This window comes from Strigops habroptila, chromosome 9 (assembly GCF_004027225.2).
Source record: "Strigops habroptila isolate Jane chromosome 9, bStrHab1.2.pri, whole genome shotgun sequence".
In the NCBI taxonomy this organism is placed as follows: Eukaryota; Metazoa; Chordata; class Aves; order Psittaciformes; family Psittacidae; genus Strigops; species Strigops habroptila.
The window spans coordinates 32124814-32152475 of NC_044285.2; the positions used below are offsets into that span (position 1 = coordinate 32124814).

The window sequence follows — 27662 nt, forward strand, 5'->3', positions numbered from 1 at the left end:
ATGCGAGTATGCAGGCAGGCAGGCACCCTCCGGTGTTTATCAGTAGGTTGGTTTTGGAGGTCTTGCAAAATGAGCTGTTCCCATATGCCCATTCAGATTTTCTTAGATCATTGCACAGCCTGAAGATTCATTTCGCTGCTGACATGGCTGGGTTATATACAAGTACATTTTCATTGTGTGTCAGGGGTGAAGTGTTAAAGTTGAAATGGAAAATGTGTTTCTTCCACTTAGAAACATTTAAGTCTCCATTTTTCCTCTGTTCTATTTTTTCTTTTTCTTTTTCTTTTTCCTTTTTTTTTTTTTCTTTTTTTTGTGAATAGTCTTAAGTATCTCATTGTTTTGAACTCATGAAAATATCAGAGCTCTGGATTGTTCTGCCAGCCTTTCAAGTATGCTCTTAAAAATGTAGCCTGGAAATATCTTCACTACAGTTCAACACAATTTGTATCAAATTGTCCCTGCTTCTGTAGTTACTATTGCAAAAACAGGTAATGTTAAACGAATGTTAGTGGTCTGTCTTGAATATCAGAAAGCACAGGAATCTAAAATTAAGGTTCAAATTCTGATTTGACTCTTGGTTTATGACACTGTCTCTGCTTTTATAAAGTCGCCTACCTGCCTATATAATGTGCCACGCAGTACAATTTATGGTTTTCTTTCTTTTTTTTTCCGGGTCGTATCTAATGCTGAATAGTTAAGAACAGTGATAAGTAAAGGATAGCACAATATTCCCTTCGTTGTTAAAGCAGTGGCTAATTTAATCAAAGTATGTTAACTTTTAGCCTTACTCCCAAAATAATTTGGGCTAATGATGTGACTTAACAGTTCTGAGTTTACTCTAAGTGAAAAGGAAAATGCTTAGTTCAAGTTGGTGCGAAAACAGCAATTATGTTTTGAGTTACTGTTTTCCTAAAGCACTACTCTGCATTGTAAATTATACCCTTATGACCCTGCAGCTCAAGAGAAAGTCACAAAAAAGGTGTGTATATGTATAAACAGTGATCTGGAATTTGACAGTTGTGGTCAAAATACTTCAAGTTCTGGGCTGACAAAGGAGAGGGCATCTTTTGTGTGAAGGGTCTAAATTGTGCTTGTCATTTAGTTCCATTAAAAGACTACCTTAAAAAAAGTTACCAAAAGCTGGCCTTACTGATTGCTCCAAGTGATACCTGGCTTAAGAAGTCATGTGTTAATGTGGACTTTAACTATGTCCATGAAGCAAAGAAAAGCAAAAGGGAATTCTTTTTGTTTTTCCTTATTTATTAAAATTATTTTTTGGTCCAACAGCCCTTAACCATAATGGCACAAACCTTACAACACATGCATGGTTAAAATACAACAGCAAGCGAGGAATTAAAAAAAGGAAAACAAACAGAAAACCAAGCTTCCCCTCCAACTAAAACAGTTTAGCCCTGGATAAGCCAAAAGAAATTGGTAAAGCAAGTGGTTTAATAGATACAACGTGTAAAGTACTTAAAGTGATCTGTGAATGGAAGCCACCCTAAGTCTGCTTCTTGTCACAGTAATTTGTCTGGCTTAAGAGCAAAGTAAGTGGGTCTCCTTGGCAGTACAAGAGCAAGTAGATCACCAGGTAAGATCAGATAGGAGTCTCTGGTGGTAACAGCAAAACTACAACAAAGCTCTTCTTTTGACACCATTTCTGCTGTTGCTACTGCTGCTAATAAGTGTGCTAATTATCATGAACCTGATAAGGCTTATATTAATTGACTGAACTAAACGTAAATTCTGGTTAAACAGGGAATAGTTCAGTAGATTTGACAGGTGCTGGTTTGTTTAGCTGCTGTATTCAGAGTAAAGGCATGCTTCAAAACAAATATCTGTATTTTAACCCTTAAATTTTGGAGAGGCTTAAAATGTTCAGATTGGACTCCTAAAATAGAAAAGCTTAAGGTTTTCAGAATATCTTCTGCCTTTCTCCCTTGTCCTGTGATACTTTATGCAAGGACAATTAGTTCTTACACATTTTGTATTGCAGCAAAATCCCAAGTGGTCATTTGTCATGTAGTTGCATGGCACTGAGTGGTATGGCCTAACTGTTTAGTCTCCAGATGCTATTACAGTAGTAAATGTTGGATAATAAATAGCAACAACAACCGATCTGATGGCTGTAGACTACATGTGGAGTGCCAGTTTGAGGGCACCCTGTGTTGGGGTTTTGGGCAGATCATCTTTCTCTACCTCACTTCAAGCATTTGCAAAATGGATACTGTCGTACACACTTGGCTTTAGAGGTGGCTTGGGGCATGTGTGGTAATTGTGAAGATACTTTTAGGTCTTTCAAATATCTTTCATATGTCCAAGCAAAAGAGTATCGGTATTGAAGTGCTCTTCTTTTGCCTGGGAGGAGGGCATTTCCTAACCAACAGAAGTGTTTAAATGCACAGTGTTGTAAGTGTAGACATGGAAATGGACATGGAAGAAACAAACATGATACCTCTGGTGGAAAATGTCACAGACATTCTTTGGAAATACTGGAATATTTATAGTATATTTTATGTATTCCATAATTAGGCATTGCCATTAGCACACACGACCTCTTCATTTTGTCAGGAGAGCTGTCACACAATAACAGATGCTGAAGCATGCTGCAAAAAGGAGTCGGCTTTTGTCATTTCTCAGCTACATTACTTTAAAAAATGCTTTAATTCTTTTTCCCTCTCTCCACATCATGTTCATGTGTAAGGCAGACTGCTCTGGAAATCAGTGACCTCTGCCTATCAAGAGGCCTTGGCAGGATGAGGTTCTTCCTCTGTGCTCAGTGAGGTTCTTCCTCTCTGCTCAGGTCTGGCTGTATCCAGAAGGAGCAGGGTTATTTCAGTCCCTTTTGTTCCTGTACTTGATGCCCACTGTAATCTGAATCATGCTTGCTAAAGGCTGAAGTTTGTATTCATTTTGGCTACATGATACCTTCAAAAAAACACTCCCAAATCAATCTCCCATCAACCCAACAAAAGGAAAACCTACCACCAGGTCTGTGCAGAGTTTCAGGACTCTGTAGTCTTACTATGAATGGGGCTGGAGTGGTACCTCAGAGTTAGGTTTGATGCATGTGGGATAAAAATAGCCGTGTGCTTTCTGCCCTGTTCATGCCACCTGTCCCAGTGGAAAGAGGAAGCCTTAGTTGCTTATAATGGTCACGAAACTAACTGCATTTTACTGAGACATACAGGTGCAAATAACTCCCTGTTTTAAAATATACATTGACTGTTGAGAAATTAGGATGCAGCTGGAGTCATTTGCAGGGTGAGGGTGGCTTATTTCTCTGGGTGCTCCCTTTTCTATCAATGCATGGTAATTACCAGACGTTACACTTTATTTTGGATTACAGGATCATCACATGCTTTTACTACATGCAGTGCTTTATTGAAGCTCTCCTGCATTATGTCTGCAAAGTTGGTTTTTTTGGTTTTTGTGGGGTTTTTTGTTTGTTTGTTTGTTTTTTTCTTAAAAGGGAAAAATTACAATTACCTCCTGTCCAAGGAACATGCTGCAGGGCTTTTTCTTTTCTTTTCTTTTCTTTTCTTTCCTTTCCTTTCCTTTCCTTTCCTTTCCTTTCCTTTCCTTTCCTTTCCTTTCCTTTCCTTTCCTTTCCTTTCCTTTCCTTTCCTTTCCTTTCCTTTCCTTTCCTTTCCTTTCCTTTCCTTTCCTTTCCTTTCCTTTCCTTTCCTTTCCTTTCCTTTCCTTTCTTTCCTTCCTTTTCCTTTCCTTTTTTCTTTTCTTTTTTTCCTCTTCTCTTCTCTTTTTCTCTTCTCTTCTCTTCTCTTCTCTTCTCTTCTCTTCTCTTCTCTTCTCTTCTCTTCTCTTCTCTTCTCTTCTCTTCTCTCTTCTCTCTTCTCTTCCCTTTTTTCTTTTTTTTCTTTTTTTTTCCCTAGTTTTGCATTCACTAATTTACTGTTTGTTCTAGAGCTGCAGTGAGGGGGAGTTAAACTTTAAGAGCACATTTGGCTCTTTAAAAAGACGTTTAGTGTACAATTACTGCTGTTTACCATCTTATAATTGTTGTGTGTTTAGGCTTAGTCAGGCTTAGGAAGATGGGTATCTGTAATCTTTGAGGGCTACAACTCCCTGTCCTAGTTTTTACAAAAGAGAAAGTAATTACAGATATTGAGATAGATACAGAGATAACACTGTGATGTTTTAGTGATTACTGTAAAATAAATACATAGACAAAGAGAGAAGTTGTGGTAAAAGATGCTGTATGTGGCTGCAGTTTCAGTCAGTGATAGTCAATGTGATGTTCAGATCTGGGAGTCAAGACTGCTCTTCATAGAGTCCCCAGCTTTGCTTTTCTGTTGTTACACAGGTGTGCAGTTTGCAAAACACTGGGTTTAAGTAAGGGACTGTATTTGTAGTAACAGCTATACGTTACACCACATCAAAGTAAAACTAAGTGACTGCAGTCATGCCTCATTTGGCAGCCTGATTATCAGGGGTACTGTATGTCCAGTTGCATAGAGGAGAAATACCTCCATCAGCCTTTTTGGTGGACATCTTTGTTAGATAGGAATTAGTAGACATATGGGTGAGTATGGGTTTGGGAAGAATCAGATCTATATCAGCATCTCAGCAGTGCTTAAAGTACAGTTTATGGGAGCAAGCGGGGTTTGGAAGCTGCAGGCTTCCTAGTTTGAGGTCCATCACAGGAAAAGGATGGTTGTGTGTTCCAACCTGCCATGTAGGTTGTTGCTCAGTAAAACCGTTGTCTTGTCAATAATGCATGCATAAAGCACTTGAGAAATATGGCTGAATGCAGATGTTAAATATGTGGATAGTGATATTTCCGTTTTACAGGACCTGAAATGTGGTCTTGGTGACTTGGCAAATGTTACTCTGTTAACCTGTGGTGTCTGAATTTTATTCATGAGGAAGCACATTGCTGAGGAATGGACTGAGATGGGGATGTGATGTCTATGGTGAAAATGTAAACTAAGCTGTGTGGGTTGATTTTGCTTTGAACTTGGGTTGAAAAGACAGTTGTGTGAAAACAAAATGTGACAGATGTGTAACTGAAAATGCCATAGTGCTTGAAAGGCATGAGAGATAGGTATTTAAAAAGCATCATTAGTTAAAAAAGTGTCTTCTTCCTTTAATTCAGTTGTATGACCCACTCTAATTGGAAGACATCATTCCACTGTTTTTCTTTAAACAGGAGAATATTATTGGATTTCAGGCCAGTCATCTGAAAGTTTTCGCTTATAAATGTAATGAATGCTCTCAGCTGTATTTGTAAGAAATGTTTTTGGGTTACAGATGCTCTAGAGAAAGAAATCTGTTTGAGGGCTATTTTGTAATGAATGCCTTTGAGAAAATATTGCTATCATTCAAAAAAGATCTGAAGCTCTGAGTATGTATTGTGATGCCATGTTAACTTTCATACTCGGAATGCAAAGGACATCTAATCCTTCCCTCCTTGGTAGAGTCAGATGCTGCTTTTCAACTTTCTTCACCATATTTTATTTTTAATGTAATTTTAATGAAAAGGTGGATCAGGCATTATAAAGTGGTTGGTTGTTGCTTCTCTTCTGTTGTGACAGTGATAGGAGTTCCAGCAGTGTTACTTTTTTTGGAATAATATTGTAGATATGCTGCGCTTAAACTTTGATCTTGTGTTTAGTCCTATGAGTTGAAATCCATGACACTTTCTTTGGGCTTTCTCTGTAGCCTTTTAAAATCAACTGATACTTCTTTTAACAGACTGTAATAGTCTCTGGATTGAGACCACAGAACTTGAATACTTGGGTGCTACAAAGGTGGAATATGGGGAGGGAGGTGGTGAAGATCAAATCCACCCTCCCATTTAAAGGGTGGAGATAAAGCCTGATACAGTACCCCACCTCTCTTTGATAAGGCTGCTCTGTCTGTATTAATGCTGTTCCTCCTCGCCGTGGTGAACTTCACCCACTGACATTAAATCCTCTCTCATAAGTGATTGGTGTACAAGCCTACTCTGTGATTTCCAGGCGCGTCAAGGGATTTAGCTGTACAAGCTTTTTCTTGTATTTGAAATGCAACTTTTTGATAGTAATAGGAAGCATGGATCAAAATGTGTGATTCGTCCTTTTTTGTATCCATAAAATCATGTAACAATAGCCAGGCTAATTAATAGTTAATTGATTTGTTCGGACTATTAAATAGTAGGGAAAAACCCAACCCACAAACCAGAAATCCTTAAAGCCTGTCTACTTGAAAAAAAACAAACCAAAACCAACACCTCCAAAACCCCAAAACAAAAAAATACCCCCCCATAAATAAGAAACCAAAGCCCCAAACTTTTTTCTCTCCTTTTTTTTTTTGTGTGCAAATCCCATTTATTTTCTAAAGATCAAATTTTATATGGGAAAATATATTTTCCCATAAAGTATAATATTTCAGCAATTTTATGTCAGTACTGGTGGAAAATTTTTTAATTTGGGAAAGGATTTTTTGCCAGTGGCAGTAGAGGAGGAAGATTGTTTTGCTTGAAGATATAAATCTGAGCATCTCTTAATAAACACTAGCATTACTGTGGTTTTTTTATCTGTATGTGCTTTCATAAAAGGTTCTTTTTAGTGCAATACACATTTTGTTAAATCCTGCAGTACCTTAATGCCTTTAATGCTAGTGCATCCCAAGGCATTTTACAATCTGTAAAGTTAACATTAGAAATGCGGCACATAAAATTCCCTAAGACAATCCTTTTTAAAATGCTGAATAAAACATCTAAACTGTTAAGTTTGGATTAAATGGCCCAGCAGTTGGTGCATTTTCTTTCTGTGGAAAATATGTTTGAAACAAATGACTGAAATGAATAAAGGCTCTGTAAATAATATGACTTCAAATGATATTCATGAAGGCCAAAATCTGCCATTCTGCAGGAGGAAGTCTAGACATGTACAAAGTTCAGCTCTGTTAATTAAGAGGGAGCAATACGCTGCAGTGAGTCAGAGCAATTTTATAATCCAAATGCTGCTAAAAGGGACTCTTGTCAACCTCAAAATCTTATTTGCTTTGTAATCACTGGGTAAGGAGACTTGCTGGCTGAGGAGATACATGTCTCTCTTAGGTTTGAATGCAGTCCAGCCTGGTAGTGACCAAAAGCTGTTACCATCTGATAGCTGTTTGTTAGGCTATGCAAAATAATTGTAGTCTCCAAACAGTTCCCAGTGTCAGCGTCAGAAAAACCACCCCCACACTTGGCACTAATTATTGCCCTCACTGGCAGCCCCAGTGAGGAGGCCAAGGTTTGACTGTTATTTCCCCTTTCAGTGCTTGCAGTGGTCCTGCTGGTCCTGCCGTGTGTGTCTGGTTTGTGGTTAAACGGTGTATGCTCTGTTCTCTGCAGGGCTGCCAGCCTGGCATCTTTTATAAGTACTGATTTTTATCATTAAGAAAAGAAGATCCTTCATCGTCTTCTCACTCCACCTTTAGGTCTGCTGTGAGCTGATTTTTTTATGTTGATTCAGGTTTTTTTTTTAAACAAACAAGAAACCCAACGAACCAGCAGAATGAAAGCAGTGGCAGGTATGAATTTGTTGTGCAGGGTAAAATGGGGCCAGAAGGAATCGGTACTTTTAAAAATTGGGGTTTTCTTTTTTTCAAATTAAAAGAAATAAAATGTGTGCTGAAAAATAAAAACAAGAATAACAGCCAGTTGATAGCAGTGGAATACATAAGAGAAAAAAACTCCCAGGATTATGCAGCTTCAGAAAGAGCCAACAGATGTTCAGGGCGGGTTAGAAAAACAACATGATCAACGGTATAAAAGCTGCGACAGATCTAAACAAAACCCCAAAATAGATGCAATTCTAGAATAAGCCTGAAAAAGAGAAAATCATTATAGGCTTTCCTCAGCACAGCCGCCGGTCTCTGATAAAACACGATTGAAACTTCTCAAAAAGGAAATTTATACTGATGTGGGTTTGCAACTTCATTGCTAGAGACTTCTCATGCACCTCTGCCAGCGCGTAAATTGGAAACAGGATAAAAATGAACAGTCTGTTCCTCGGGCAGGAAAGGTTCCTGAAAGGAAGAACTAATTGCTGACCTTGTAACAGAGTGGTACTTTCTTGGGAATGTAGTTGTTGTACCACTTAAAATAGGTTGGGGTTTTTTTCCTTCATTTTACTGGACACCTTGAGCTGGAAGGAAGTCCTAACAGTCCGTGTAGTCATACAAAATCATCTCTCTTGCCCTTGATGCGGTGGTGTGTGTTCCCATAAAATGAAGGAAATCAGACGCATGGGTGAGGCCAGATAAGTGTGTGGTAGCATCAGGGATGCTGGTGTCCCTTGCTGTGTATCACAGCCCCTGCTGCAAGGCTCAGATCAGGGTTATTGCCTGACACAATTGTCCTCCTCCTTCAGCACTGGAGAAATAGTTTATTGGGGCAGACCTGGGGGCAGGCTGTTCTGAAGAGGTTCGTGCTCGTAGGAGCCTGTTCCCTCAGACTCTGGTGGGACAGAGTGAGCCCTGTGTGATGTATCTACTGGTCTTTACAGGGGCGTGTTCTGCTGCCTGCCCCTAAGCGAGACCACAGCTGCTGGAACCAGCCCTGGCTTCTCACCTGTGATTAGAAAATGCCATTTTGAAAAGGCAAGGATGTATGGGTCTGGTTAAGTTACTCTAAATTTTAGTAAGACTATTGCTCTGTTTTTATCATAACATTGGAGAAACACCAGAGTGAAGTGTCTTGACTTGGTGTTATGGGAAGGGTGTGATGCCCACTTGGGTGCCTGCTGCCTGGTCTGTGAGAGAGACCGGCTCCTGTGGCGTGGGTGCCATGTTGGGTGAGGCGTGCTCCTGCTGCCTGGGCTACACCAGCCTCCTCTCGCAATGCTGATTATTGAATGTACATTCATTTGTGTAAATTATGCAAATCAAGTAGCAGTTGCGCACCACTGTGGTTTGGGTGGATCTCGTGCTGTACAGTTTCACATTGGACTGACACAGGTTTTGTTCACTACAATAAATGTTTTTGCTGTAGAGTGTTTGGAAGGCAGCTGGTGGTGGTAATTGGTTGTAGGTGACACTAGTGCACTTTATGAAGGTTTGTTTCGTAGAATCACAGAGTCATAGAATGGTTTGGGTTGGAAGGGGCCTTGAAACTCATGCAGTTCCAACCCCCTGCCACGGGCAGGGACACCTTCCACTAGAGCAGGTTGCGCCAAGCCCCTGTGTCCAACCTGGTCTTGAACACTGCCAGGGATGGGGCAGCCACAGCTTCTCTGGGCACCCTGTGCCAGCGCCTCAGCACCCTCACAGGGAAGAATTTTTTCCTAATACCTAATCTAAATCTCCTGTCTTTCAGTTTAAATGCCATATTGAAGAATAATATATTCTTCAACAGGCATATGCAGAAGGTCGGTGCGCTTAACTCACTGATGTACGTGGTTTGAACCAGCAGTACTTGGGCCATTTTGCTGTAGGGGGATGTTTGTGGAAACATTAAAGTGATTGTGTGCTCTGTTAAAAATAGGTAATTTATTTATCGTTCCTCAGGTTTAAGAAACTGTGAAATTAGTGTTGAATCATACAGAAGTGTGGCAGGTTCAACAGTTGCCTTTGTGCCTTGGTGTTCAGTGTGGCCTTGCTCTGCAGCCCTGTGCCACCGGCTGCTCTTGCCTCCTGTTGTCTGGTGATGTCCAGCGTCTTCCTGCGGTGGCACGCCGAGCAAAGCTGAGCTCTGGGCATATGTTTCCAGAAGGAATCCAGCTCCAGCTTTTCAGACGAAAAGGTTAAAGACTTTGACACAAGATAATTATAAAAGGAAAATGAATCTTTTCTTGGATCAGAAATTATTGTGTAAAAGAGTGTGTAAATTATGGCGTGCAAGTTAAGTAATGGCTTTTATACTGAAATCTGGAATTACTGTGATGAAGGAGATGGTGTCAAACTGTGGTAATTTATTTCGTTTTGGTTTCTCGGATCTGCAGTGAATTTAGGAAATTCAAATTTATAGCAAGTGGGTCTTTGTAAGAGTTTCTCTGCAAGAATGAGGATACTTTATGGAACTTCCATCGGGGTCATATTCATACCATTATTCTAGATGGGTGTTCCAGTTAGAATGTTCCCATGTATGATTTCTTCCACTGGCTTCTGTAAGTGAATTTTTCAAACTTTAAATGTTACTTCCATTTTCTCATTTATCTTGCATCACTGCTTTTCAGTGTTTGAACAGGGATATGGTGATGAGCATAATGCTGTATTTTGGTAATGAACCATAAAACCTTCCAAGCACTACTTAAGTTACCTTTTTTTTTTTCTTTTTTTTTCTTTTTTTTTTTTTTGAGTGGATTTCTTTCCAAACCATGCATAGTTGTATTTTTTGTTATTACACTACAGTACTAAGAGCCCAATCTGAAGTTTCCCTGGGGAAAAAAAAAAAATTAATCTTTTTGAAGTTGTATTTTTGGGAGGTTAAGTCAGATTAACTACAAGGCTTCAATTTTATTCCTGATGGAGGATGGTTATGAGTTGGTCATAAGCATAATTCACCTCGGGGTCTCAGCACTTCATACAGAAGAGTATTGTTGATGCTGCAGAGCATATAGTCTGCCTTGCAGTAAATCAAACCTAGGGTGTAGAGTCTTTCCGGGTGTGTTTAAAGAAAGAAATGAGCAGGCTATATATCTGCTGTATCTAAACTGTTCTCTTTTGTAAACAGAACGGCTATTTTTGAACCTCTCTAGCAGGATGTTTCTGGCAAAGGGGTAGTGCAGATGGATCCTTGCGTGCACACAGGCGCACACCCGTGGTTATCACTTAGTGAAGAGGCTCTGCCTATCATTCATTTAGCTGGCAATTCTTTTGTGGTGTCAGTATCATTTCCTAGCAAAATTGGCTAAAGGAATTGTTTCAAACACAAAAGATGTTTTGAACTGGCCTAATTACTTGCTCAACAGCCAGTAACTTTGGGAATTGTTTTCTATGTGAATTCTAGATAGAAATTGGGATATCCTTCCATTTGTTTAAAAAAGATTAGACCAATAGGAGAAAAAAAGGATCTTTACCCATTTTCACTGAGCAGTGAAGTTTGAATATGCAGCTTGCAATTGAAACTATTTTTTCCCCAAAGCCTTTGAGGGCTGTTTCTCAGTCTAGTGTAAACAATTTATTGTTAAAGTCCTAGAATATTTGCATTTTAATTAAAGACAATTTTAATTAAATACAAAACTTTAATCAGAAAAGCAGAGTTTAGGCAGATAGTGTGCTTGCATGCTAAGCAAGCTTACTCTGAGGGGACCTGTACTCTGTGTAAAACTGGTTTGTGTGGTAGTTTTAGCAGGAAGGTTGTAAATGCATCTTTCTTGCCGAACTTACCTACAAATAGTAATCTCCCTCCTGCATCTTTTATCTTTCAGTAAGATATTCTTCCTACGGGCAATTAAGTGAAAGAGAGAGTGATGCGGAAATCTTAAAGGGGCACTGAGCAGAAAAATGTTTACTTTGAACTCATAAGCTTGCCTATAAAAGTAAATGTTAAAATTACTGTTGCATTTTTTAAAATGTTCTGTTTCAATGGTGTGTTTAATGTTAAATTTTTTAAAATAGGACACAGGCAATACTGTGCAAACCCACATCTGGATTTGCCACTGCTTGGTAATGCTATAATGCTGATGCTCCAACAGCATCTTGAGTTATGACCCATTGTTTTTGCCCTGTTTGTAGATGAAACTCTCTGTACCCAGTCATAGAATTAATTAGTGCCCTAAAGGGTACATGTATAATAGAAAGTTGGGTTCTACCATGATGTTGTTAAGTAAATTCTGAGGTCTCACAGGCAAATGTATTTGTGGAGCTTGCTTTCTTCATTCTGATGATAATTTCCTTAGGCCAAGACTGCTTGGACAGTGGGAGTAAATCCTTCCACAATGAGCTATGAACAAGTCTTCCGAGAAATACAATGGTAGCCTGACTCTGAGAGGTTTTGATTTGTGGTTGTTGTGTGAGTTTATTTTTATATGTGAGATTCTAATATCCTACTGTAGGAAAGAAGTAGGTGATCTTCTGTGCCCCTTCTGTCTGTCTGTTGGAATTCACTTAATCCTTTGTAAAATAACAACTAAGATCTAAAATGATAAACAGTCACAATATGAAATGAGGGTATTTCATGCTTACCTGTAGCTACATATTTTGAAAGCAGTATTTCTCGTTATGGTCTAATCATTGACAAACTGCTCATAAAAAATTAGAATGCAGGTGTCACTCAAGATCTGTTTGAGACTGAGACTTGAACTGTGATTTAGTATAATATCAGCATCATGTTTTAATTCAAAATGGATAATGTAGCATGCATACAAAAATATTCTCTCTGAGGCCTAAAGTTACTTGTGGTAATGGCAGGCAGTTAATATATTACCTTTGCTAACAGGGAAAGTGCTGCATATAAATATTTTTAGTCAATAATGTATTTTAAAAAAGATTTCTCAGTGGGATCAGATTTATGTTGTCAGAAAAATTTATTCAGCTGACAAGTGCAGATGCCCGGCATGTCATGTAGTCTAAGATTTACAAAGCAGTTTCTTCCTGGACGTCAGTTGGATGTGGTTATGGCAGGGTTACGTAGAGAACTAGAGAATCAGTCCAGGAATCCTTTTGTGCAAAATCCTGCCTTAGATTGGTATGATCCAATAAACCTCTGCCTCTACATGTCCGTAGCAGCTTCTGGTAGCATTAGATACTCAGGTCAAGAAGGGGCAGAGCGCTGGAGTCAGGATCTGTGGTATGGATCTGAGAACAGAATTTTGCCTGAAGCGTTTGAGATTTTCCTTATATATTAAATGGGCCATTTTCCTTCTGCTATTACTTGTGTGTTGCTGCCAGCTGCAGTTCAGCTAGGTAGAAGTTGGAGCTTGCTCCTGTGGTTTCCACAGATAAAAAGTAGAGGCTAATAGTAGTTGTGCATTAGATTTTGCCAAGTGTGCATGTTTCAACCACTATTGTTAAAGAGCATGAGGATTGTTTGTTGTACAAAATATGTATATAATGAGAAAAATATGCCTGAACAGAGATTTCATGTTGCATAGAGTAGCCAAACTGTATAATGAGTAAAGAATAACAATGCTGTTTAAATCCAGTTTAAAATTAATGATCACAAAATAATTGAAATTCCACTCCTTTGAAAATTAAAAGCCTTTAAAGTATTTAAAAAGTCGTAATTCCCATTTGTTTTTACAGTTCTAACATCAGTTTGTGAACTTGTTGCATCAGTCTTTGTGCCTTCTGATGGAGCTTTTTTTTTTTTCCCTTCAAAAATCTTAATTGGTTGAATGGAGTCTTTTCTTCCAGTATAGAGGTAGCTAAACCAAGGAGGTCTTCAGTTGCCTAATTAGCCTGGTTAGGCAAATGATTTGGTATAGGGGATGTCAGGAAGAATTTGACTAATCTGTGCTGACTTTGAGGTAATCCATCAATTTTATCAAATAAAGAGGTGGAATTTTGGTTGGGTTTTTGGTTGGGATTTTTTTTTTTTTTTTTTTTTTTGATCAATAGGTGCAAAGTAAGCAGATTTTTTTCCCCTTCATTTTATGTCCCTTCTGAGTAATTGTGGTTATCTAATCAGCATAAAATTTGCACTACAGTTAAATAGCAATGCATGATTATACCTGGTGATACATTTCTTTTTAAAAGAAAAAGAATCTAATAACAGGATTCCGTATTGATTGTGCTGCTAATTCTGCCTCATAGCCCAGACTGGCAGAAGGCAGGTAGCTGAATTGTATTTAATGGTTTTATTGTGATGTGACTAAGATGGATGTGACATGGTCCTCTATTATTCGTTGGAGAGTGTGGACACTAATGAAGCCATTAGCTGAGCTAAGGCAAGTGAAGAAAATAGGGAAATTACCATTATTCTGAAGCCATTAAGTTGTAATCTGCCACTTTCTCTCCTTACTCAAAAAGGCATCTTCTTTTTAAGGCCTCCCCGACTGTCCTTTAAAGATTCATTAATTCATTAACTTTCCAAAGAGGATGGAGGAAACACAATTGAAATTTTAATCAGCTCAGCGTGTCATATTATTAACATTTTGAGTGTATCTGTATTCACTGTTGCACCACATCAGGTTAAGGTTAAATAAACTACATTACAGCAAATAATGTTCTGTTTCATACTGTAAAACATAAAATGTTGAAGACAGAAATTGGTTTCATGGTTAAATTAAATTACGATACAGAGCTCATATTAGAAATTCTGTTATTCAAATGTATGTTCTTTGGAGGAAATGCAATACTACCTCTGTGCTATCAACAGTAATATTTTCAAAATATTCACGACTGGTCTGTTCTGGGTGGAAGGATATAGAAAGCACTACAGAACTTTTTCAATAAATGTCTGCTTTTACTATATGCTCACTTATGATCAATGCTTTTATCTTTTGTGAAGTCACTGACTTATTTTAGTGTGTTTCTTCTAATGGGTCATTCAGGTATTATTTACAATTACAGCTGCAAAATTTTCTCTTTGCTACTACTTTGGTTTAGATACTGTGAAGTGCTATTTTTATCTTTCTCTTCTTTCTTATAAAACAATTTCCCTTTTGCCTCAGTGGTGCTGGAGTGTCCTGGAGCAGCTTTTGGCCTGTGCTGATGGATCTGATTGAGTTACGGCTCAAAACAGATGAGTGCTCTTTCTTAACAATTAAAATACCCAAAATGTACAGAGGGGTTGACCTCAATTCTGAGTATGGGAACAATTTGATTCCAGGTAACCAACAGGAATTTTTTGGGGGGTGGGAGGGAAAAGCCTGTTTCATTTTGGGCTTTCAAAGAGTGGTTTTGTTAATACGTCAGTTGAAAGAAGCCAGGGGTTCAGATGCTTTCTGGAAGGTGCACGTTTTAAGGGCTTGCTTGAAATCCTTTGAAACTGTGCCAGGGATAGGGCTTACACATACACAAGGGTACAGTGGAAAAAAAGGTGTAGGGACGATAAACAGAGGGGTGCCGACAGCCTGCAGGTAGGAGGTAAGATGAGGCACAGAGATGAAGGGAGGGTAATGGAGGCCTGAATGTGCTGTTGCTTCTGTGAACTTAAAGTTTTTTTCCAGCTTCATCAGGCTTCTTCCTCTTCTTATAGTTGTATGTTTGGAAACACTTTCTATTTGGCTCTGGACTGTTTTGCCCTTGTGCTGTATCACAGAACTTTTAAGCAGTGATATAACAAAGCCTGCATAGCTTGATGTTAGTATTTATGCGACGCAGGCAAGCCTGGGATAAATCTGAGGTGTTTTTCTTTTCTTCCTTTTTTTTTTAACTTAGCTGTGATAGTGTCAGTTTGATGTATCACCTTTCATGTTGTGTTTGTACTTGAGGTCAGGAAACTTCTGAGTTTTGCGTATCATCAGCATTGTAAATACAAAGTAGCCTTTGGCACCTTAGTGTGGTGCCTTGCAGTGGATTTGTCAAAACAAAACAAAATCCCTGCTTTTGTTTTCCCATGGAGTCAATTACACTCAGGATGAAGCAGTTGGTGACACCAGGGATAGTAGTTGAAGCATTACAGGTTAACCTGCTTATCAGAAGTGCTAGTATTGGTATTTTCTAGTATCACTGGCTGACTTGACTTGGTCCGTTGAGAACTTATGCTTTGAGCAGGACTTGCAAAACTCATTAAAACTTCTTCGCAGATTTTTGAGCTTCCATAAAGCACCCACTTAAATAAATGGATTTGACTGTGTCAGTGCAGGCAGGACAGGAACTTTCTCCTTTTGCCTATGAACAAACCCTTTGATGAGGGAGGTGGAGTGGTGGTTGTGCCTTCCAGCCCTGTCTGGCATGCCCTGCTGTAGGGACACTGAAGAGATGTGCCAGCCCTGCTGCCCTGCCCAGCCCCTCCCCATAGCTTGGGGGACATACCGGCCCTGCCACTTTGAGTGCATTTTGCACATCTAGAATACACTGTCCATAAACAGGTGCTGAGTGTGTGCTAGGGAGTGTTCTCAGGCTTTGGAGAACTCATGTAGGTGTATACACACCTCTGTAGATGCTGGTATTGTTTATACTCTGGATGATAATACAGGAGAGATGTATATACGTGATGTATACATATATGCACAGTGTATGACATGTATATTACCACATATGTACAGTATACCTGTATGTTCTGAAGATGCCTGTTCACAGCATCACACAGGGTGATCTAGTTGCAGCTGGTTTTTCCACACAGTTGGAAAATGGGCTGGTCAGCTGTGGTATTCCTAGGTTCAGTACAGCTGTGGAATAGTAATTTAATGGCAATTGGTTTTCTGTGTCTTGGATTTCAAAATGCTCTCTCCTGTGCTTAAGTATGTACAACTTTATAATACAAAATGATATAAACAGACCTGTTTCTGAACAAAGCTTTCCTTATTGTGCAGGAGAAGTTTATTTTGACTCCCTTCTCAGATAGGTCAGCTCATTAATTGTGTTGTAGCTGCAGTGGCATAGTAAATGTGGCTCAGGTGTTCCCATATTGCTGTTGCATGTCAGATGGAAGCTGGCTTTTGTAAGTAGTTTCCATATGTAGGATTAGATTTTAGCCATGTTCTAAAAAGAAAAAGGAATTCAAAATACAAGAGACAAAAATAACTGTGTGCCTCAGAAGCAGCAGAATGTAAATCTTGTATTGTTGTTTTGGTGATGAGATCAGTAGCTGTTCATTACACATCAGTGGAGTAAGAAACTACTATTGGCTTGGGATGGGGTTTCCAGATCTGTCTGCTGACAAGTAAGGTTTAGGACCCAGTCACATCTGCTGTGACGTTCCTTGCTTGAACAGAGCTTTTTCCCATTTCCCTTCAGTGTGTGGAGATTAGCATAATATATTTGAGTACAGTAAAAGGTCCAGACATCCTGGCCAACAACCAAAATATGCTCTATACTTAATACTGCCTCAAATTTCTCATAAATGGTCTGTGATCATTCCAGTCACAAATAACATAGGGAGGCTTTGAGATAGACTTTGTCATATGGTTATGAGTTCTTTTGTAAATAAAACCAATCCTCAGGAGTGAGCATGAGTAATGGTTGATCCTGAAAAATGAGGAATAGGACTGTGTTTTGAAGCTGGGTGAAAAAACCCACATGTTGTAATTTATTTATTTACTTCCATTACTCTGCACTTCTCCAAGCACAGAAACACAAGCAGAACATAGGAACTTATTGCAGATCTGCAAAGTCTTGTACAGCGGGGACTGCTCTTAGTTATTGCTATCAGCAGCAATAAATGTAATAAACATAAACCTCTCACGACAGCCTCATACATCTCTCAGTCTGTGATTTCTACAGTGGCCAAAAAACAGATGAACTTTGCAGCATGCCTGAAAGGGGTTATCAGGAAACTCTGGGTCTGCAGACTGGAGGAAAAGTTCAGCGTTCAGTGTCCCACGTTTTTCGTGGAAAATACTTATCATTGGGAGCCTCTAAATTTTTTGGGACTCTGGTCATAATTGTTGCCATCTTCCATGTGAGGAGTAGGAGACTTTTCAGTAGGCAAAATCCAAACTGGCAGGAGTGTTAAAAGCTAAACCTAGTGTCTAAAAGCCTATGTCAAAATCAGCCAGCCACTTGCACAGACATTGGAGCACCAGTGGCGTGTGTGAAGTGGGACTACAGAAATAGGTAGCCCCAAGAGTATGCACCAGTATCTTATTTTGAGGTGAAAACCACAAAGCACAACGGAATCTGAAAAAAAGTCTCAGTTACAGCTTTCCTGAGTCTTTCCTAAGTTTCTTATGAAAACTCAGACCCTGCTTGTCTTCAAATGTTGTTTCCCTTGTGACTCCACCATTCCTGACTGTGCTTCAACATCCATCAATGAAAGAGAGGTTCTGGGATTTGGTTTTGTTCCCCCTCTCTTAAGTGCGTGAAGGCAGGAATCTCAGTGCTATGGGGTGGCTCACCTGGCTATACAGAACTTGTTAATGCAGTTCTTAAGAGCTTGGTTTGACATGGAAGTACATGTGAATAAAAAACGTGTACGATTCAGTTCTCCCTCTCGTGGTCAGATGAGGTCCTTCTCACAGCCTTCAAGGATGGACATATTAGATGTTTCTGTTTATTTGATGTAACTTGCATCTTTTGGAAGTCTCACATGTTTGTAGTACCACCAGGATTTAGCGGGGAAGTTACTGATAGTTCTTGAAATACATATATTGACTTTTTGCCACACTGTGAGTGGACAGATTGGAGATCTGAACTGAACTGCAACGTTCTGTGGAATTGGATTAACCTTACTTATACACACCTCCCCTAAGTGTTTCTAATTTGCCTCTGTTTAGGTGTTAAAGTACTTCGGAAACATAGCTCTGTTTATCATTCTCCTGGCACTCCTTTTGACTCCAGTGGGTGATACAGTGTAAGCTCTGTTGCTTTTAAAGGATGCTGCAGTGTTGTTGACTTTGATAGGAACACTCTCTAAATAAGGAGAGTAGGATTTGCCTCTCTATTGTAAATCTCACTGTTTGGGAAGAAAAGTCCTGGGGATTTTGTTCAATTATATTTAAGTCTCCTCAGAAGCAAAAAAAAAAAAACCAACCCAAACACCCAAACCCCAAATTTAAAAAATTGCACAAATGTGCAGGATTAAGCATTCCAAAATCAATTCTTAATTATTGTTTAATTGATTTCAGATCTAAAAAGGAAACAAAAAGGAAGAAAATTGTCAAAGATATTCTTTGCACAGGGCTTAACAGCCATTTTCTGACAAAGTGGATATTTGAACAATACCAAAATTCTGTCATGGACAAAGCCACTGTGCACCAATATGCCTTTTGTCCGGTTCCATCAGTAAGGAGCAGAATTTTGTCTTCATTAATGTTTCTATTTCACAAGTATTTTCTGTTGTGTGCCTCATTTTTAAGTGCTGCTGACACTTATTTTCATCCAGTAGCATGAGAAAATAAGTGCCACATTTTAAAAATCCTGCTAAATTCTGAAGCAATATGTTTAATTGCTTATTACGTATTTCCAAGTAGTTAGTTTCCTCTAAGAATTGGCTAAAGATTTTCCTCACACAGATCTTGACTCAGAGATTGTCCTTTAGCTAGAAAATATTGATTTGCTTTTGTTTGGCCCCTGTGGAGAGCCCCTTATCTCTAAGACTGGGTTTTGTTACAATGAGAGTTGACAGAATTCAGATTTAGCCAGGTGAAGTCCGTCACGATCAGTAAAAATGTTAAAGAATTACAGTAAGAAAATATGATTTTAATCTTGCCTTTTTTTTTTTTTAATCAAAGGCAATTTTTTATGATGCAGAGATTTTGGGGAGTTTGGGCTTACTGAAGTAATTCATGCTAATTGTCTCATCTGCTTCCTGTGTAAGTTTTGTTCTATGAATATCAATGCCTACACTCATTTAATCCAAAATAATTAATAGCCAAACAATTAATAATGAGAGATAGAATCTGAATTGAAAAGAACTTTAAAAGATGTTTAAATATATTCATGATTGTTAAGACAGAAGATAAATATTACATTACATTTCTAATTATCAGAAAAATTATATGAACACAATAGTCATATGATTCTTTTTGTTATGCATGTCAATATTATTATTTTATTAGCATGCATATTCTGGTAAGTCAGAGCTCAGGCTTATGTACCATAGTTCAGGCATTGTGCAAGCGTGGTAAGAGGGTACTGGCCGTGGATGGACAGCCCAGACTATTTAAGTGAAGTGTGGTGCCCGCCTCGCTGATGTAAGCAGGGAGATAGGTGCCTTTGAAGAGTGATTCAGCAGCTCTCGGTGCTGACTAATCACTAGATTTAGCCACTAGCAAACGCAAGATCCACGATGATGTTTGAGCTCCTGCCTTTTAGGGCTGGCATAAGGCTCTGACTCAGGGCTGTATCTGCCCACTAATGATCTAGTGCCTACAGCCCTCTCCTGATGCAAGACATCTGAGCCCATCTCATTTCCTTAAAACTGACAAAACCCTCAACAAAATGTTTCTGCCTTAATGGTGCTTTGGCTTTTCTCTAATACCCTGGTGACAGAGAGAGCATGGCTTTGGGGCTCCTGGCACCTTGAGGGGGCAGAGCCTGCTGCCCTCGCCTGGGAGAGGGTATCCTGAAGAAACCGGCCTTATGCACCCGCCTACAACACAATGAGCGACAACACAAGCGAAAATGCAGCAGTCACAGCGCCAGAAGTAAGTCTGATCCTGCAGCCTTGTGGCCTGGGAGTCACCTGAAGGGGATTGGTTGGGTCTTTGCTTGGAAGCGTTTGTATGTTTTCCAGTAGACAGGAATTGGACAGAATAATCAGGATCACTATGTATAGTCTTTGCTGACAGATATGAGCTGCTGTTGTAACACGGGAGCATGTGCATTGCCTGCGAGGTTCATCAGGACCTATGTGAACATGACTTACATACCACAGTGGGGTGCTTTGTGTCCAGAGTTGTTTCTCAGTGTCATTTGCTCCTTTTGGGTTTAGCAGATCTTTCACACTGTTGAGAAAAGGATGTTAAAAGTGTGAAGGTGGATGAAGTGGATGTGGAGGCAGTAGCTGAGAACCTGTCTGTGGCTCCCAAAACCTGCTGCACTCATCTATGCTCTCAGGCATGCTTGTGACATAGTGATGTGGAGGGTTAGCCAGGTGTGGCTAGAGGTGGAATGTGACCTGCCACACAATTTAACTACCTGGCCTCTTAGTGCTGGCATCTATCTTCAGTCACCAGGGGACAGTGTACCCTTGGTCACCTCTTTTCTGAATGTTTTAGGGCATTGGCTTCAGATCTTCCTCCTCAGCAGCTTTCTGGCGGTCTCTATACTTAAAGGAATTGTCCCACCAAGCAAATTGGTGGGCTCCATAAGTACGTTCTGTAGATGTTATTTAATTTTCCTTACTACAGGTATGCCTACAAGCTGTAACAGAGCTGGCATAGCTAGGCCATTCTAATTCTATAGTAACAGCCTGATGTGCTACTGCTGGCTGGCACCAAGGACATGGTAATGTTGTTAGTTGTTACAGCGATGTTTTTCGTGTGGTTATCGGAGCCAGAGGTAGTTTGGATTTCTAAAGTGGGAGTTGGAGAGCCTGAAAAGACGTAAGAGGTAATGAACCTTGGATATTTTTTAAGCGTCTGTAAAATATCCTCAGCCTAGACACTGTCAATTTTAGGTGTCAATTTCTTCATTCACTTGAAATCTTAACACACGCAGGCTGCCAGGACAAATGCTATCCTACCTTCCAGCTTTACCCCAGCTATGCATTTGTTCTGTCTGCCTTGTGCTGGTGCTGGCTTTTAGGATGTCATGTTGTGACTCAGATAAAGCAAATCATCCTGCCGAAAGCATTCTCTTATTTGTTTATTTGTTTATTTATTTATTTATTCATTTATTCTGGGGTGATGTGGGAATGGGAGGGAGGGAAATTACTTTGCAGCCAGATTAATTTCCTGGTCTGTCTGCCTGAATGCCACTGCCAACACAAGGAGGGGAGCAAAATTACTGCTAAATTAAAATATTTGTGGACTGCCATCTGTAGATATGAAAGAATAAGTATGACTACTTTGTTAATATGACTTTGCTCTAGGTTTCGACACACTATAGGTTAGGACCATATGTATGTAATCATTATTCACTCTTGAAATGTAGAGTAGTCATCAGCCATGTTTTGTGGTTTTTCTGAGTATATATGTGTATGTATGAGTACTGCGATATTCTTTGTTACTAGATGAAATACATTTATTGGTGGAGAAACATAACTTGACTTTGCATCACAATGGCCTTAGCATGAACGATTGTGCTGCATCTGCTAGATGGTGTTCATGTCTTTTAAACACATGTTGTTCTGAAGATGTTTTGTCTAATTCTCACTGTTGCAACTTGGCTGTTTGCAAAGGGTGAAGATGCTGAATAACTCAATGGTTTGTGCTGGTCCTGTGGCCATGGCTTCTCGTCTTGCCATTGACTCAGTGTGGGTTTTTTTCAGTTTCTGTATATGAATTTACTCAGCACTACACTGAAGGGTCTTAACAGTTTTACAAAGTGATTTACATTAGTAAAGGATACAAATTCTGTGTTAATATTGCTATTATAGAAATCTTGCTGTAGAATTCTGGTTGATCTTTAATCAATGACCTGCATATCAAAAGTTAAGAATGAGTAATTCTGGTATATGTACTTCAAATCTGTAAACATAATCAAAATAGTTTGGTTATAAAGTTCCTGAAGCAGACAATTGTTTCAAATGTAGCTTATAGCTTACACTGAAGTAAAGTGAATGTAATCTGGATAGATGTCTATCCATTATAAATTACCAGATTCAGATAGATGTAGTGAAAAATTCATTCTGTTCCCGTATTTTCTTAGTTTATTAAGACAGTATGACTTCAGTGAATGTGGGAAGCAGTAGGGGAAAAACCTTAAATACATGTGAATAAACAGATTTCCAGACATGATACCATTTTTTCTTTCCCTTGTATATGTATTTGAAAGTATTAGGTCACAAAGTACTTAATAACTTTGTAAATGCAGTTAGTTTTTCACGTTAAAGATTCTACTTCTCCTTTTTTAAGCCTTTTACACAGAACACCCTCAGTTTACATGTGTCTCTGCATAAATACCAATAATGCTTTAATTTATGGGTGTTTGCTGTTGGGCTTTGTTTAAATGAGTTCCATCCAAAAGGAATCAGGGCCTTCTATTCCTGCAGAAATGAATAAACCACATGAGGTGAATTTTCATACAACCCATTTCAAACCTGGAGTTTTCAGGGTATAATTTAGATATTGCATTGGTGGTTTATGACCATATAAAGTGTAGGTGTGTAGGTAGGAGGTTAGATAGATGTACTTGTAAATGGCTAGAAGCAAGGAGGCTGAGTATGGTCTCCAGCAGTGCATTTTTCAGCTCACAGTTTCACATCTCTATCCTAAGGCATTAGATGTTACTAATTCTCCTAAAGCTAAAGATTTGTTTTACAGAAGAAAATTCTGATTTGATTAAGATATTGCTTCAAGACCTAATGTTTCTTTAGCAAATCATGCCACAGCTGGAAATGTACATGATTGGAAATAAACTGCATGTTATCTGAGAAAAAGTGAATGGAATGATCCTGCAGAAGCAGCATTTAATGTAATGACAGTACACTTAGATTAATTATAGCGCTGCTTGCAGGCGCCACTATATACTTACTGTTGTGTCAGCACTTTTGCTGTTAACCCTGTGTTGCAAAAGTTTATAATTTTGCTCTAAAAAATTAATAAATCTCCTGGTTTGGATTCAGGCTTTGTGCTGCATGCACAGAATAAACGTTTAGTTAGGGCCTGAATTTTATTTTTTGTATCCTTAGGCCTTCAAAGTATATAGCTGTAGAAATAATTGTATCTGTTTAATCTTGTCTATGTTTTCTACTCTGCCCGATTTTGATGGAAAATTTCGGTTCAATAAATGCCGAAACTGTGTTGTGATCACTTCAGACGGTCTGAAATAAAGCCCCGAGATACCTGACCTTGAAAATTGGAAGGGGTACATGTGAAGCCACCTTTTTTCTACTCAGTATAGGAGTTAAACTTAAATTTGGCTTAATGTGTTTTTATATGATTATCTGCAATGGGTCTGAAGGATTGTTAAGGTCTGAAATAAGCCTTGAACATGGCTTAAAAGGCTGTTTACACAAAAATTTGGAAATACTCTAAAGAAGCTATTATAACTAGTCATGTAAAACTACAGAGTAGTTTTTAAAATAAACATTTGAAATTTACTATAGCCATAGAAGTGAGAGTAAAATTAAACAACTTTCTGACTAAGTCATCAGAATGCTCTTTATCCTCATTTTACTACTGATGAGACAGTAATAAAAGCTGAGCAAATAAATGTGCTTGTACCTAGAATGTCTCCTCCTGCAATGCAGGAATCTCTGGACATTTTTCTAGCAGATCTTGGTCTCTTACCCTCTCTTCTTTCTAATTTCCAGTCTTAGATTGTATTTTACTTCTTTCTGAGAAGTGCTGGCAAGTGGCTCTTATCAAGAACAAATGATGCCATAAATCAGGACCAAAATCGATGATGCTGTGGGGCTGTAATAGTGAGATGCGGTTATGTGGGCCTGAGTGTTTTACCTGCCTCTGAAGCCAAGAGTGAGGCCCTGAGTACTGTTGCAACCCCTGGCTTCTAATTTACTGGCAAGTATATATATACAGCTGTTCTGTCTCAGAGTGGAGGTATCAATATTAAACTCCTGTTTTAATATGTCTTTCCTCATAATGCAAACACTAAAAAGCAAGTGGACATTCACAGTCAAGTAGAATTGCATAGGAATACGGAACACACTTAATCCCCTCCATCCTAAATACTACTAGAGTAGGATTTAGGACTGGCTGAAATGTCTGGCAGCGTATTGGCTCCCTTGTTTTCTTTTGAACTAGTGTTCTCTGTAGGGGCAAAGGATACTGGGTGCTCAAATAGTAGGACTGGTTCCTTCAGTTGGAGGAAGGTTTATTTGCCCAGAGCAACAGGGTCCTTAACATCATGACTGCCCATTTTCGGCTGTAGTTACTGCTCTTCTCCATGATAGGTGGTAGTATAAACAAGGAATGATTTGTGCCGCTGGAATAAGGCCATGTGTGTTATGCCAAATATAAAATGAGAGGGCTGATATGAGTGCCTCTTGGACATGTCTTTCATTACCCTTTACGCTTCTCTTTCCTAATAGAATTTGGAGGAACCAACACATGCTGCATCCAGAGTTTTATTAGAGTGCTTTGCCTCGGGCCCTTAACTCCTTTAGCTGGTCATTACCTGACCAGTAAAGACCTCTAAACGGGTCATTAATGCTTAAGTAATAAACTGTTTCACAAGACTGTATTGTACAGAACCTCTTCTATCATTTTTACAGTTACTGTTTTATAGATAAATCAATGACCAACAACTGGATATTCTTGTTTTGCTACATAATCTTGTAATAGCAGCCACAGCAAATAGGCGGTGGTTCAGTTAATGGTGTTCAGGAGAGCTGGAGATGGCCACACGCAAGTGGGACCTGGAGTTTTATGTAGGGTAAACTGGGAATATGGTAAAGAGTGAAGGCACATTCTGCTATTACCAAAATAAAGAGTATCTGCTTGTAAAGGGTGCTTGCTTTTTGGTTTTTATTTCCTTTCTAGAAGTTGTATAATTTCAGTAAGGTAGCTTTTCTTACTGCGCTACCATGTTAGGTACAAGTAGGCCTCAGCAGAGTCTAATGTTGACAGAGAGGTATTTCCTACTATTGCAGAACTAACAGTTAATAATGTGAGTCTTGCACTCTACCATACATCAGTTGTCTTTGAGTTTGGCACATATTAAACGTTTTCTAGGTATGACAGTAAAAGTTAGCTGTGGCACACGTTTTTCTTCTGGTTCTCGACATGAAAATTCCTGGCCCCTCCTTTGACCAGCATATCCCTTAAAATAGGTTTCTGTGCATGAAGATGTACAGAGCCCTTTCTCCCTGGAAAGACAGAAAGAGAAAATGCATAGGAGGTACCCGTACGATTTTTCAGCAGATCACCAGGCATTTGACATTTCTATCTTTGTTAATATCAGTGTATCATTGATTGACTGCTGAGTGCTGGAATAAGCAATCCAGTTGTATACCTTTTTTCTCATCTTAGTCTTAGAGGAGTGCCAGTCTGAACTGGGACCGTTGCAGTTTATTTGTGTGATTTTTGGCTTTGCTTTTTTTCCCCTCCCTTTTTTTCCCCATAATGCATGGATGTTCCAAAGCAGAACAAAATTTGATGCTGAAAAGGGTTCTTTTTAGACACTGTATTTCAATGGTAAAATGGAACAAAACCTGTGAAAATTGATGACTTCTTGTGTGATTAGTGCCCACAGAACAATTTGTAATTATTTTTATAATAAATTTAAAATATGTCAGTTAAGGCAATGTAAAACAATTAATATTGAACAGCTTGTTCTATGATGGGACTGACTGTTTTGCAAAAAAATAACTTTGACTTGTTTCTCTTCAGCTCTACATTGAATTTAGTTTTGCATTTGAGCTGTTATCTTGAATCTAACTAGAAAAAGGATTAAAAAATGAGACGAGTTATTTATTGAAAGAAACAATACAAGAAATACTTTTTTCTTTTCCTTCTCTTTTTGAGAAAAAAAGTATCTTTTTGAGTGAAAGCCTTAACCTTAACCAGACACACCAAGGGCTTTGAGGTGACCTCAGTACTGCACATCGTTGTGCTAGATCCTCAGAAGATGGTGCTGAAAGTCACAACATTATATATGGCGGCAAAAGAATTGTGTGCTGAATTAAGTTTAAGTAGGGATGAATCTGACACAGCACTTTCTCAGTTTACAACTCTCATAACATTCTTCGCACCTGCAGAAGGATTTTAATTTGTTTAAAGCAAAAATGCACCAGTGCTAACATAGGATTAGGAGACAAGAAACACTTCACAGATGGCAACTCCATGATTGTCCCATTGTCATCTTTGCAGAGATGCAGACAGTGCTGCTGTAGCAAAACCAATATTTCTATTGAATGCTTCCTTCAGACTCACTGGACAGAAGCTGTCCTGGGTGTCACTTTACTGTGTTAGAACGACATCAGGAATCAATTTGGTCCCATCTGCAATCTCCTAATATAATCAACCTCTATTCTGTTTAGTTCAACTGCCTACCTACAGTAGGTGATTTGTATGTGCATGAATATTAAACTTTCCAAGTAAACGTGCGAGTAAATACAATTTGACTATAAAAGGAAGTTATTTATGTGCACTGAAAATGAGTGCCCATTATTGTTTTTATAAAAAAAAAAAAGCATTATATTGCATCATCACGGTGTGAATAATGATTATTGCTTCCTTCTCTTATGGGAGAGAACAGCAGATCCCAAATAACATCTTTGTATTACTGCTTTCACTTCTGGTTAGTGTAGTCTCTGTTAGTCTATTTGTTGTAAAGATTTTCTTCTCTAATTTTTTAAAGTCAAACCTCTGTTAGAGAAATTTTTCACAGCTCAACAGCTCTTAGTTTTTTAATATGACTGACTGCAAGTGTATTTGCCTAGTGATTACAACAAGGCAGATACAATATTTACAAGCCTTAGCAGTTCCTGTGCAAATGCAGTCTCCGGAGAAGGGCACAATAACAAAGCAAGCAAACATCACAGTTATCTAAATAAGAAGAAGTTGCAGGCATTGGGGTGGTGACTCACAACGTGGATGAGAACCCTGGAGTTTTAGAGTAATTTATGGGGATGCTGCAGAGATGGATTTCATTTAAATACAGTAACTGCTGAAATATTTCTAAGTTAAAAAGTCAGCTAGTGGTTAAGTAAATATCCTCTTGACCCCTTTTAGCTCTTGTGATGTACTGTTGTTTTAAAGTATTTACTTTGAAATGCTTGAGTCATAAAATGACCCAGGAGAGATGGATTGACCACAGATAGTTAATGCACGGGATTGAGTTGCTTAAGATTTAAACCCCATGCCCATTTTTTATCTAATCTATTGTTCTTTAATTGGATGAATGAGGCTATAAATGGAGGGCCGGGGAGTCTAAAAAAAAATTGGGGAGGGGAAAAAAAAAGCATGGTTTCCTACAGTACTGCAAAAAGCATTAGGGGGGAAAATTTAGAGAAGAACAGAGATTCCTTCTTGTTTCTATAGAAACCAATAGTGATCAGGAGGGGAAAGGATTTCTTTCAAGTGTACATTTTAGTGAGGCTGCCTCAGCAGCTC

The 27662-nt window shown here is 38.8% G+C and overlaps 1 protein-coding gene across 5 annotated transcripts in view; it reads left to right on the plus strand.

Moving 5' to 3' along the window:
- The window catches only part of AFF2 (AF4/FMR2 family member 2), a 342188-nt gene that overhangs the window by 14744 nt on the left and 299782 nt on the right, over window positions 1–27662 (plus strand). The window contains exon 1 of one of the 5 annotated variants that reach the window (XM_030498548.1): window positions 19983–20126. The exons of the other annotated variants lie outside the window; for them this stretch is intronic. The gene's annotated coding sequence lies outside the window, so the exon portion shown is untranslated. Of the gene's footprint in view, window positions 1–19982; window positions 20127–27662 lie in introns of those variants that run through there. 5 annotated transcript variants of the gene reach the window in all.